Source organism: Falco punctatus, assembly GCF_963210335.1.
Source record: "Falco punctatus genome assembly, chromosome: 2".
In the NCBI taxonomy this organism is placed as follows: domain Eukaryota; kingdom Metazoa; phylum Chordata; class Aves; order Falconiformes; family Falconidae; genus Falco; species Falco punctatus.
The window spans coordinates 14363990-14377670 of record NC_137581.1 but is presented as its reverse complement, the minus strand read 5'-3'; the positions used below and the strand labels follow the sequence as shown (position 1 = coordinate 14377670).

At 36.3% G+C, this 13681-nt stretch overlaps 1 protein-coding gene across 6 annotated transcripts in view; it reads right to left on the bottom strand.

Annotated features, from left to right (window-relative positions):
• CNTN5 (contactin 5) overlaps nt 1-13681 on the bottom strand; it is a 968197-nt gene that overhangs the window by 497400 nt on the left and 457116 nt on the right. For 3 of the 6 annotated variants that reach the window (XM_080376469.1, XM_080376474.1, XM_080376475.1), the window contains exon 2: nt 6945-7084. The exons of the other annotated variants lie outside the window; for them this stretch is intronic. The gene's annotated coding sequence lies outside the window, so the exon portion shown is untranslated. The remainder of the gene's footprint in view (nt 1-6944; nt 7085-13681) is intronic. 6 annotated transcript variants of the gene reach the window in all.

The following is a 13681-nucleotide window of genomic DNA, read 5'->3' as shown; positions in this document are numbered from 1 at the left end:
TGTGATGTTTACAGGAAACTGTAACTGTGCAAACACCACCAAAAGAAGCAGCTGAAGAATTCCCCTACAGAATCAAACTAGATCATTGTGGTTCTTACCTTATTTCTAATCTCCCTCTGATTTTTCTGAATTCAGGAATTTTTAAAAGGAATTATATAAGATTCTATTTTAGAAGAAGTTTTACATCCCTTTGGAAGTATGTGTCCGAAGGCCAAATTCTGCTTTTGGTACATCAGCAAGAGTCTGATTCATGCTATTATAAATTAAAATTGGTCTCAAATAAGAAAAAAGTGCCAATTCAATCATGTTTCTGAATCATGTCTTATAAAGACAAAAAATGTCTTATTTCCCACCTCTCTGAGAATTACCATATGTAGAATACTGCATCCACTTTTGGACCACTCAGTACAAGAAAGACACTGGCCAACTGGAGGGAGTACAAGGGAGGCCACTGAGATGGTTGGGCTGGAGCACTTGCTCCATAAGGATAGACCAGAGGAACTGGGCTTGTTCAACCTGAAGCAGAGATGGCTTTGGGGACACCTAACAGCAGCCCCCAGTGACTGTAGGGAGGTCATTGAGGAGACAGAGTCAGGCTCTTCACAGCAGCACAAGCTAGGAAAACAAGAGAAAACTTGTTTATAAATTAAAATGAGATTCTAAGCCTGAATATAAAGATAAGCTTTTTCACCATAAGGACAGTCAGGCAGTGGCACAAGCTAAGAGAGGTTACCGTCTCTGTCCTTGGACAATTTCAAGACCCAACTGGATGAAGACCTAAGCTGCTTGGTCTGACCTCAGAGCTGACCTGCTGTGAGCAGGAGATTGGACTGGAGACTGCCCAAGGTCCCTTTTCCTATATGAACACTATGATTTTACGGACTTTGCTTTTAATACAGAGCTACTTAACTTTACCAGATTCAGTACTTACCTTCTTTATTTCATGTGATAGAATATCCAGGCAAACATCAGTTACAAGCAGTGATTTCACAGTTGCACAACAAATAAGCCTGAAATCTATACTCTCAAAAGCCCCCACGGCATCCCACAAAAAGATATGAAAATGTAGGTAAGACACAATTATGTGTGACTGCCACATTCATTAACATTAACTAATAAGATTGTTGACATCTAAAATTGCTTGTGTCAGGTAGCAATGACAAACTTGGTAAGACAGTACTTGCAAAATGTCATTAAATATTTTGCAGCTCATTTCTATCAGTACCAAATATTGGATTAAGACAATAACAATGTTCATATGAATTTGAAAAAATTAATTACAAAACGGCTTTAGAAACCCCATTGCATATGTGATTAAAATAATGAAAATAGCTTTTATTCTGAGGACTTTAAATAGGAAAAGTACTCCTGCTATTACAAATAAATACCAATAATTAGTGTAATGACAACAAATAGCACTGAACTTTCATAGAATCATGGAATCATTTTGGTTGGAAAAGATCTTTGGTTCTTCTCATCCTGTCAAAGCAGAAGTAATTAATTTTTTCCCCTGAAACTGCTGATAAGGGAGTTGTGCTGCATATTAGGGATGTTTTATCTTCAGAGTGTCTCTGTTATACTATGTAAAGCTTTAATTTTTGTGTGAGGCTATGGATTTTCTAGTATATTCTTAAAAGATTGCAAAACCCAGAAATATTTCCTATTTGCCAAGATCTCTTCTCTAGTTTACAGTCCAGAAAATTATTTCTTTCAAGTGATTTATGTTGGTATTTGTAGCCTAGAACCCTTCTAACAAAATCCACATTATTCAGACAAAAATAATTTTAAGTCGTGGATATTTGCAAGACTTGAAATATGAATGTGGATTCAGGTTTGAAAACCTGAGCCAAAATCAAAGTGTGTTGACAGCCTCTTTTTCTCTCCTACTCATGTAAAAGGCAGCATGGTATAAGCATCTTTATGTCATTTTAGCATATTTTTTTTTCAAGTCAGGGAGATAAAACAACAATTATAAACATATGTTTTACAAATACTTCTGCAAACTTGAAATGTTGTGCTTGTATAAATTGTATAATGAAAATCCTACATGATATCACTTTGAACATTTACAGTCACAACTCACAAAGTATGTAAGACTTTCTCCTGCTCATTTCTTAGGAAAGGATGGGTGGCTGTGCAACATCTTCCCCAACATCCATCGGCCAGCATACATCCCCACTGTGAATGAGTGGATGTCTTGTGGCTAATCTCAGCCTGGCTGCTGGGAGACAGTGGTACAATGGGCACAGCTGGCCATGCCATGGTGAGGTTTGAGACTGGGCTTTCGTATTTGCTATGTGGAAAGCAGGCATCTTTGGTCTTTATGAAAATTTTAGAGCTGTTTTTAAGTAACACTGGAGCCTGCTTGGACCTTAATGGCTTGACAGGCTTGGCCCATTGCTGCTTTCCTGAAAAGCATGGTGCCTCCTCAAAGTCAGACAAGAAGTGAGCATGACGTGCTACCCGACTTAGTTTTGCAAGAGTAGCTACTCACTGAAAAGCAGCAAGTGGCACCCTCAGTGCAGTGGCTGTGCATGCAGTTAGCTTCTGTTCACATTGGAATTTCTGATGCTATATCAGTGCAGGAATCTTTCTTGCTTCAAAAATTAAAGTATGCTTTGTGGCTTAGTGTGATAGCAAAGCCAATCCGATAGCAAGCTGCCACAGAAAGTGGAAGTCTTGCTGTTCTGAAATTTCTCTTGCATCTAGTATACTGGTTTAGCCACAAAATTAAATTAAATGAAACAAAACAAAAAATATTTTCCACTGGATCAACAAATTATGCATTTACTCTACAATCTATAGATCTGCTACAGGGAAGAGAGAGCAGCAAGAATGGAAATTAACCACATCTTTTGCAGTGATTTGTCACTGCTTGGGTTTCTTTGTAATATCAGATCAAGCCTAAGTAACTATCTCAAGATAAAATATTTTCTTCTTTAGATCACATTGAGATGTTTTAAAAAATAACTTCTTGTAGGGAGAAAGCATTATAGCAGATCTGAAACTTGAATACATGAAATTACTTAAAATACCATTTCTATTTTCCAAATTCTGCTATAACAGAAGGCAGTGCACCACTATTAATATGTTACACATTAGATTCTCATTAGTCTATAGTGAACTGTAAACATATACATCACAATTTAATCCATGAAGTTATGTACTCAGTATTGATGAAAATGATACTATTTGGATACTTCAGAACTATAGTCAAATAAGAATTCAGACATTAATCTGAAGACTTTGAAAATAATTTATATGAACATCAAGTCTTAACTGCACAGCATTTTAACCTTTGCAGCAGCAAAACATGAGTTTATCACAAAATTAAAATCAAGCAATTTTGTATAACGGAAAAATGAACCCTAAAAGTAAATGTGTTCCAGATCTAAACCCTCTGATATTCTAGCTATTTGTATTGCAAATGCATAGGCGGAAAAGTGGGCATTCACTATAGCCATTTCAGGCCTTGAAAACATTAACCTCCTCAGAATGAAAGCATGCTCATTGGTAAAAAGATATCAGGCATATAAACCCAAAACCTTTAAAACCTTCCTTTTAAAATTGGTGTGATGCAATTAACCTTACTACCTGTGATAACTGTTGTGCTTCCCCAGCCTGTGTTGCTCTCTCCACCTTGAAAAGGAAGCTGTTACTCACCTAAGGTGATACAGCTGCTAGCAAAGCAGCTGCTGAACTGCCACACTATATCCAGCAGGCAGAACTTTTTATGCAGTATTGAAAATTGAGCCCTTCATGTGTGGAACAGACTCCAAAACAAACCTTTTCTGATTAGTTACATCTCAAATAGATTTGATGTCATTTTCCACCTCTAGGATTTCTAGTTCTATAATCTATAATCAAGGGGAAGCTATGCAGGTGACTTGCTCAATGCAAGCTTGAACATCATTCCTAAGTTATAGTATATATCCTTTGGTAATACTCTTGATTTTTGCATTGATATGGAACAAGCATGATGTATCTAGCATTTCTGCAGGAACTTAAATGTAAAAGTTACATTAAATCCAAACCCACCCACCCACCCCCAACAAACTAAATAAAAAATATTCTTTCAAATCTTTTTTATTCACTCAGAATCAAGAATCAGTTTGAATAAACAGGAAATATTTAAAATTTTAGATCCTTCTGGCTCTGCAGAATTAGGTAGAAGTTACACACAATAGCAAGGTATCTCAAAAGCAGAAGTCCCAGGAAGAATACTTCATACAGAATTATTTTATTCTGACTGGAATGGGGAAACACTGACTATTGAAGAAGTGAGTAGACAGATTTCTATACATTTATTTAATTAAATTCATTAATTAAACTCAAGCTTATTTTTTCATGGCAAAAGTCACATGATGTATCTGATTTCAAGCTTCCTGGTTCTCAGAAAACTATGTTAAAGCTAGAGTTATAAACAATTTGGGTAAAATCTAAAATGATCAATGTCTGTGACTGGATGTCATTATATGCACAGGTTGTGAGACTTTCTCCTTTGCACTTTTCTAAGCTCATGCACCCCAAAAGCAATTACAATTCCCAGGAAAAAACCTACATTCATCACCTTCAGAGCCACAGCTATTTCTCTTTTAGCAAGGAGAGAGCGTGGGTAGCTTTAGCTGGCTATACGCTGAAAAACCAACCTTTTTAGATTGGGGGAGCTATTCCCATGGAACGTGAACTGGCAGAGGGCCAGAGTCTGCAAGGAAAACTCAAAACCAGCTGCAGCAGAGCAGCAACTAAGATCTAAAGTATCAATTTCAAAAATAATTGAATCATTACTTAACACATGAAGTACTCAGTAATACAATATAATATTTTATTTGCCCTGAATACATTATAATAACCATTAGAAGTGAATTCAGTAAACACTTTTTTTCACCAATAGTTTTGAGTGACTAGGATTTCTGGCAGCTACCCAAACAGGTCACCACGAACAGGATAATGTGGCAATCTGTTATCATTAGCTCTGTTGGAAAGGTTCTGAAGACACTAGAGAGAATTAAATGACCTGGAAAACTCAGTCTATGGAAAAGTCTATTGTACTCATCTCCATTATTTCCACCTCTACGCATCACTGGAACAGTGGAACAACATGATTTGCAGTGGTGACAAACATAAAGGTCATTTTTCTGTTTTTCTTTTATCCAGCATGAGCCATTTAAGGATTGTTAAATTCCACACATACAGAAAATTACTAATTTGTGTCAGTTCCTTACACTCTCCAGTGTCTATTGAAATCTCCACATTTGGAAGACAATGCAGAGTTGTATTTTTGAAAATCACTGCTACTTTTGTTGCTGTCCATCACTGTTACAACTGTCAGAATTTCAGATTGTCTAAAATAACAATATACAAAACTCCTATATAGCCTGTTTTAGGAACCGTTTTTCCTAACTGGTGCAAATTTTCCAGCAAAATTTGGAAGAAAGAGCAGGTCTAAAATATACATATATGGTTTAAATTTATGTTTGCTGCTCTTTGGCAAGAAGAAAGAGTCATTTTTCATTTATAGCTTGGGGAAAAAAAACTCTTCCTCTTTTCCTACCACCTCTTGCCCCTCAAGGACATTAAAGATGTGTTTTCAATACAGAATGCCAGCTTTGCATGCACTCAGAGCCAAAATGCTTCTTAATATGACTAATATCCTTCAACAGATCTGCTACTCTAATATAGCTTGTACAGAGAAAAAAAGTTAAAATTCACCTGCCAATCTTTCCTATGCTTTTAGTGGTTGCAATTCTCAAGAGCAGGAAAATGAGTTAAAATCTGTTATATTTAAAATGACACTGTGATTCTGGTCATATCAAGTTCATCAGTTCTATTCAGTTATGTCTGTTTGGAGGTCACTGTCTGTCTCATTCATTAAAATGGCTTTCTAGTTTTCTGACATGATTCTCAATTAGTTAGGTGGGCAGGTAAACCATCTGACATCAAACAATGAACTATGTGCTTCCAAATATGTTTGCACAGCCACACATTACACTTAAGCAAGCTCTTTATATTGACCTATTAATAAACCATAGTTTGAGGTTGAGAATAAAGTCTCAACTCAAAAATTAATTAGAAGTGTCCTGAACTACATGATCATAAGTCATTCAGCTATTAAATGATGAAGCACACAAGTTAACAGATAACCGCAGACATTTACTCCATCTTATTTCCATCTGTGGCTGTATTCATGATAAATTTAAAGTGACTATCCGTTGTTCATCTGGATAATGAGTCTCAGATTCAAATGACTCATACCTACAGCTGCTATATCACACTGGTTTGTATCACAATAGGCTCTTAATGAGCACACTGCTTTTGACTTTCACCTGCTTCATTAATATACATTTGTATTTATCTAAATATTCTAATAAAACATACATTGAGTTACACAAATAACAATATTATCTGGGGACAAACTCTGCCTGCCTAACAGGGTGTATTATCCTTGACTTTTAAGTTTACCTTCATGACAACTTGCCTGTGATTTCAGATTCTTGTAACAAGCACACCATATCCTAGAATTGGACCAAGCCACATTAAAATACCTGGGAGTTTAGAAATGTAATATAGAACTTGTCTCTAAATCTTGTCTACAGAGTTTTTCAGAACTATTCAGAAGATGCTATTAAACATGAGACAAAAAATATTTTTCAGAAGTTATCCAGTGCACCCAGGTTAAGAGTATACTGCAGTGATTATAAAACATTTACAAGGAGTGGTAAACACTTTCAAGACAAAGCCTTCTACAAACCCATGATGAGAAACAACAATATTATCTAGAAAAGTGGATTCCTTTTTTTAATCTATGTTCCATTTGTAAGCTTATTCAGGTTAAATTGGTGGTGAGAGTTTCTGTGTTTGAATTCAATTTTATAAACTAATAAATGCAAGCAATAAAGCTCATAAACATATTCCAAAAGCAGTTTAATTTAAACATCCACTACCTCAGCTCTCCCACTGGCTGTACAGAAGTTGTCCTTCAAAACAGAAATGATCTCCACAGAATAGTTCTTGTATAAGTGAAAACTGATGATGCTCAGGGGCTGAACTGAATCAAAATGTATTAGGACTCCTTTTCGGTAATCTGTGGAACAGAAAAAAAGTTATATGTAAGTGCAGAGCCAGATTTGAATCCTTGGAGTACTCAAACCTTCTTGTACCGTAAAGGTTTTTTCCAACCTAAATGATTCTATGGTTCCATGTGGAGATCTGCTCATGTGACCCTCATGTTTCATTCCTTGTATGTTGGGGTTTTTTTTAACATGGCAACGTTGGTTGGCTGTATGCATTAAAACTGAGATACCTTTCTTGTTTCACAATGGATACAGGATTAAAAAGTGCTTTGTTTGTGCCTTGTTTCATGCCGTTAAGGGAAAAAACAGTGTTTTTTTACAAAAACAAATGAACAAAAAAGGAAAGAAAAAAAGAAAAAATAATTAAAAGTTATTTTTATCTGCTACCCTATAAAGAAAGGATAGTACTGAGAAGAATGGAAGAGTTATAAATTTTCATTACTAGCTTTTTGTGTTTATGTATATTCATCTATAATGAAAGGAATATGAAATAATTTCTGTAGTTTGAATTTAAACCATGTCATGAGCATTTTTCTAAAGATGCTTTCTCATATTACGTTTTTTAAAAAAACTTTTTCCAGATAACATGGAATTACAACTTTGTTGATTACTTCATTTTCAAATTACTCATTTGAAATTATGCTACAGGCATGCATCATCAGTGGGCTTATCATCCTAAAAAAATACAGCATAAGGCTTCCTTAAAATAATGATTGCTTGAACCAAAGTCTCTTCTATCTACATATCTAATCATTAAATTGGCAACAACAGAGAAATCACACCACTTTCAGTAAATTTGAACAATTGTTAGCATCCTCAATTAGAAAAGAAAAAAAAACCCAACAAAAATAAACCCAAACAAACAACCAAGCGACCAGCCAAGCAATGAATGAAAAAAACACCACTGTTGTGATACTATGTGAGCTTTTGGATTAATTCACTTTCATATGAAGGCTGAAAACCAGCCTTTTACCTGCAGAAGTCTTTCTTAACTAAACAGTAAACAGTTATATCACCTTTCCTTTTTCCCAGCTTTTCTTGTACCCAACCAAAGTTATGTTCTCAGATGCTTCTTCTCTTGACTTTCACAACATTTTATCTTGATCAAAATAGTCACAGGAATGTCTTCCTGTTCCAAATTGTTCTCTACTTAAGATATTTTCCTGGGAATCAGTCAGCAGCTGATTTGCTTCTACCAAATAATTTTGGATCTAGTTAAAACTAAACAAACAAACAAATTAAAGCCAATTAACCATCCTATGACCTGTCTCTGTCATTACCAGGAAATGTATAAGATGTCTTAAGTTCTTCTACCTAAGGCATTGTGGTAGAAATAACTACCAATTTCATAGCTGATGCACTTGAGAATTATGAAGGATGTTTCCTCACTTTATTGGCCTTGAAATTTGAATTGAAAAATTTACCCAGACCTTGTCTTTAGAAAGGCCCTGAACTCATGGGCTGGAGAGTAGTTTTGACTTACATTGTGTATTACAAAAAAATCCAAACAAACAAACAAAGAAACAAACAAAAAAAACAACAACAACAAAAAACCCCACCACACCAGTACAAGGAAGAAATTCTGATGTTGATCTCATTAACTTTTTGTAGACCAGCCTACAGGAAAAGAATTTACCTAACTGATATTACAATTCAGTCCCCTACTGCCTGAATGATTCAAAGCTGCATCTGCAGTTTAGCCACCCAGAGGAAGGCAAACTGCTCACCTTTTGTTAGAGCTTTCCCACCTTGCAGAAAACAGTGAAATTTTATAAAAACTATTGTGCTGGCTTTGGCTGGGATAGAGTTTTTTTTCTTCAGAGTAGCTGTCATAGTGCCATGTTTTGGATTTGTACTGGAAACAGTGCTGATAACACAGGGATGTTTTCATTATTGCTGAGCAGGGCTTGCACAGAGCCACGGCCTTTGCTGCTTCCCAGACACCCCACCAGTGAGTGGGCTACGGGTGCACACAGAGTTGGGAGGGGACACAGCTGGGACAGCTGACCCCAGCCGACCAAAGGGATATCCCATACCACATGATGTCATGCTCACCATACAAAGCTGGGGGAAGATGAAGGAAAGGAGGAAATGTTCAGAGCTATGACATTTGTCTTCCCAAGTAACTGTTGCACATGATGGAGCCCTGCTTTCCTGGAGATGGCTGGTTACCTGCCTGCTGATGGGTAGTGGTGAATGAATTCCTTATTCTGCTTTGCTTGTGTGCACAACTTGCTTTACCTATGAAACTGTCTTTATCCCAGCCCATGACTTTTCTTACTTTTACTCTTTCAATTGTCTCCCCATCCCACTGTGACGGGAGCGAGAGAGTGGCTGTGTTAATCCAGCTGGGGTTAAACCATAACAGTTATTAAGAGAAAAAATACAGAAAACCAGTGATGAAGCCACAGTATCAGAAGAGAGAGAATTAGATTTCACTTCCCATTCCCTTACAGTATTTGTATGTTTTTAATCACTAACGATAACTATCTGTGTGGCTAAGTGTCCATGAGTAAGCCTAAAAATACACCCTTCTCCCTGTCTAGTTGTTACCCAAATCACCGAGTGGTAAAAATACCTGATCTAATAAATATTCAAAATTGTATTTCATGCACACCTTTGGCACTATCAGTAAGGAATGTCATCCATCCCTCCTGTCTTTTAAGCAGGTTTCTTAGCAGCCATTTAGAGACACATCCTGAAAGGGATGAACCATTACTCATCCTTGAGAGCAGCAGCTTCAGCTGCCACCTCTGGCAGAAGTACTTCCACAAAAACACTGTTTATTTCCTATGACTAAAATATGAGATTCTCCAATCAGCACCTGGATATTGCAGACCTCAGCCACAAATCATCTCATTTACCTAAAAAATAAGAAAGGCGCTAGATATTTCTCTGGATGGAATGGATCCTGTAGCCTTGTGAATAAGATATCACCACTGTTGTTAACAGGCCATAGTCTTTGTAATAACTGCAACACCTCAAGACCAGGGCTTGTCAGGTTTACTTTATCTGAACTTGTTTTACCTAGCTAAACTTTGTTATAACTGATAGAGCTGTAACAACAATTTTCAAAATTACCAGGAAATTAGGACTGTTTCATTTTGCTTTTTCTTATCCTCATATGGTACAATTTTCGTACAGGTAGTAGTAACAAGTAGTTATTCCATGTATAATTTAATATTTATGACTAACATGACATTACATAGAGGAATATAGCCATGGTATGACAAAAGAGACCTTGAAAATGGGGACACAGGATGCAGTGTAGAGATGGGCAGGCACACAATGACAAAAGAAAGGACACAGGCTGATGATGGAGACTCAATGGCTATAAACAACCCATTAATAGTCAGCTAAGGAGGTACAGACCTGGGAAAATCAGTTTTACAGGCAACAAAAAGAGCAAAGTACATGTATCTAATATACATAAGGTGTGTCATAAATAGTAAATCCACATTAAGCATGCACTTGAAAACCAGTGAACAAATAGCAAGTTGTGAGCGTGTTTGCAAACATAAAAATGTCCCTATGTAAGTTTTAGATAACAAGGAATAAATCAACCACATGAGTCTCAGTGAAGGACCCAGGATGCTGACAGCTAGCTGTATCCTCTCCCCACACTGAAGCCAACCTTTGGATCCAGAAGGCGCTGAAATATCAAACTTAAACTGTAGAAGTGGTAAATATCAGGAGTGTGTGCCGCAAAATTTCAACAACTTCTGAAATATTTTATTTATTTTCTATTTCTTTCTTTTTTCTATAACAATAAGAATTATTCAAGTTGATGAATAAGATTTAAATGATACTAACAATAAATTATTGAATTTACATATAAGGTGTGGGGTTTTTTGGCCCTAAAAATATCTTGACCACCAAAGTTCCACTTCCTTGCAGCACCTTTTGGAACTAATTCCTAGATGTTTTTCAGTTGATCAGTCATTTGCCTGCAAAGTTTACAGCTGCACATGGGAAAGGAAGACATTGCCCTTAATAGGCAATGGGGTGGTCGTAGTGGAAACTAGAAAGAGAGATGGAAATTCTCTGTTGAAATAATGCCAAATCACTTATCTTAAATATGATTTGCACTTAACTTTTCTTTTTCCTTGAGTTTCTTTCTCTTTCATAAATTACAGAGGTATAAATCCATTATAGGTATGAGTGTGTGTACACAATATTAGCTATTGCTGTGTGTTCATACATATCCATATGCCTATACATTAAGATTTTCCTTTTTAGACTGATTTAACATGAAGTACCAGGAATAATTCATCTAGTTTTTTTTAAATATTAATGGTCACAGATTTCATTCTTTAAAACATTTTTTAAAAATAAAAATAAAACTATTATTTTTAGCTTTGAACTGAACATTAAAAAAAATTGTGCAAAAAATGTTGCACAATAACATGATAGTAAAATGTGTTAAAAGGAGAAGAACTACAATTTATTCAACCTTCTTATTAGATAGAAACATCTGCACATCACTGAATTCCACAGAAAGTAGGCTAGCCATTAGGTTTCAGTAACTGGAAGAAACAATAAATTACAGCTTTTACTTTTACAGCCCATTACACCCAAAGGTCTAAAACCTTTCTGTGGTTATTTGCAAGCCTCAGAGTACTCCAGCTGCAGTGTCTTACACCTTCCAACTTTCTGTGACTAATAGATGCTATACTATAGAGTGAACAGGAAATTAAGAGAAGAAGAGAGGTGTAAAATCAGTATCCACAGAAAGGCTATGCAGGAAGACTGTGAAGAATAGCTCACTGTAGGGCTATGCAGTCTCCCAGTGACCCTCAGACAAGACAGGTTACATTCTCATTAATGACCATTTAAGAATCAGTGAATTTTTATATGTTAGAAAGGGGAAGCAGTGCTAAGGTTATTAAATATTGTGGAAAGGCAAGGTAGGAAAGGGAAATAAAGACATAATAGGTTTGGGGAGATACTTGATGGAGCCCTGCCGTAGTTAGCCAGGAAAAATAGCTTGAGAGATGTATAGATCTTTCTCCCAGTTTTGACCTCTTAGAGGAAAGTTATGCCCCTTTCAAATTTTAGTCTGTGTAGAGGCACAATATCCTTCGTGTTTCCTTGAAGTATCCTGGCAATTGACTCGCCTTTCTGCATTTATTAAACCAATCTACTGCTTCTGGTACAGCACGGTTCAGAAAAACAGTTACCTTTTGCTCACCTCCCTATTCAGTAATTCCACTTTTCTTCTTGAAGTGTCTACATCAGATCTTCCTCCCACTTCATTTAGTCTCTTTCCTATTATGAAAAATGGGCCCACAGTTCCTAGCTAATGTCAGGATAACATCAGCTCTATGGAAGAAAGAAGCTTCTCTAAGAAATGTAATGCCTCCTATATTGAACTGGAGAAAACTCCGGACATCTTTAGACAGTTAAAGTGCGTCTCGCTATTTGTGTCTATACTACAGGCAAGAGGTTCCCACTGTGCAACTAAGGCTACCTGATGACTGCAAGGCAGGCAGCATCATCCTCAGCAAACACAGTTTCCATTAGTATCAAAGACAGTTGTGCTCCTAAATGTCCTCTGGAAGGCCTTGTACTGTAGGTTGTAGTGAAGTATATGCTTGCTACAAAAAAAACCCCCAAGTATTTCCACTGTGTATGTGTGTTTCAAGACTGCTTTTGAATTCTTAATGCACTGTTTTCCATTTAGCATTTTTTTCTTCTGCTTTTCTGCTTCAATCTGTTTCTGGTACTCTACAGTCTTCACAGGTGAAGATTAAAAGAGAATATAAGAGACACAGAGAGTAGGCATACCAGGAAATCTTAAAGGCAAGAAATTGCTCCTCAGGCTCTTTATCAAGTGTACTTGTCATTACACAGGTTGTCATATTTCAGCCCATGCCTTTTAAAGGACAATATAGTTTAAAATAGAGCTTAAACACTTAAAACTACTCCATCAGTTAGTAATTTCTCCCATCTTACATATCTTTTAATTTATGCTTTGAATTTATTCATATAGGAATCAAACGTATACCACATATCTTAATGGAACATAAGCAAGGATTCTTACTGACTTTTTAGAAGCGTGAAAACACTTCTGTATGTGTGTAATGGCAATAGTTTGGTCAGCTCAAAGGAAGCTGAGTCTAATTCCAAACTTAAATGAAGAAGAAAATTATTCCACTTAGAAACTGAAATCCAAATCTTGCAGTGGTGAGAAATTTTTATTTACAGTACAAGGCAAGGAGGCACAAGGTAATGATGTATATCCCATAGTGAGTGTCAGGCTGTGATCCTCACTGATTTTTAGCCTGTTCACTGTAGTTAATAGACTTGACCCATTTATAAAGTCTGTGTATCTAACAATTTCTTTCAAATATATGCATACTCTCTGGAGCTTAATAATTCAAAATAATTAATTTCTCAATAAATTTTTAGTCTGGTAGACATAAATGGAGTGTTATTCAAGTTTTTAAATATATAGCAGCAGGTTCGCCTTTAATTTTAAAGGATGTCTTGATATTCACCAGTATTTTTGTACTGTCTACCGGCATATACCTTCCTTCTACAGGCTACAGAAACAGTAGGCATGATCCCAGAACAGTCCTTCTTCCCCTCCTGCATTATAAGACGAT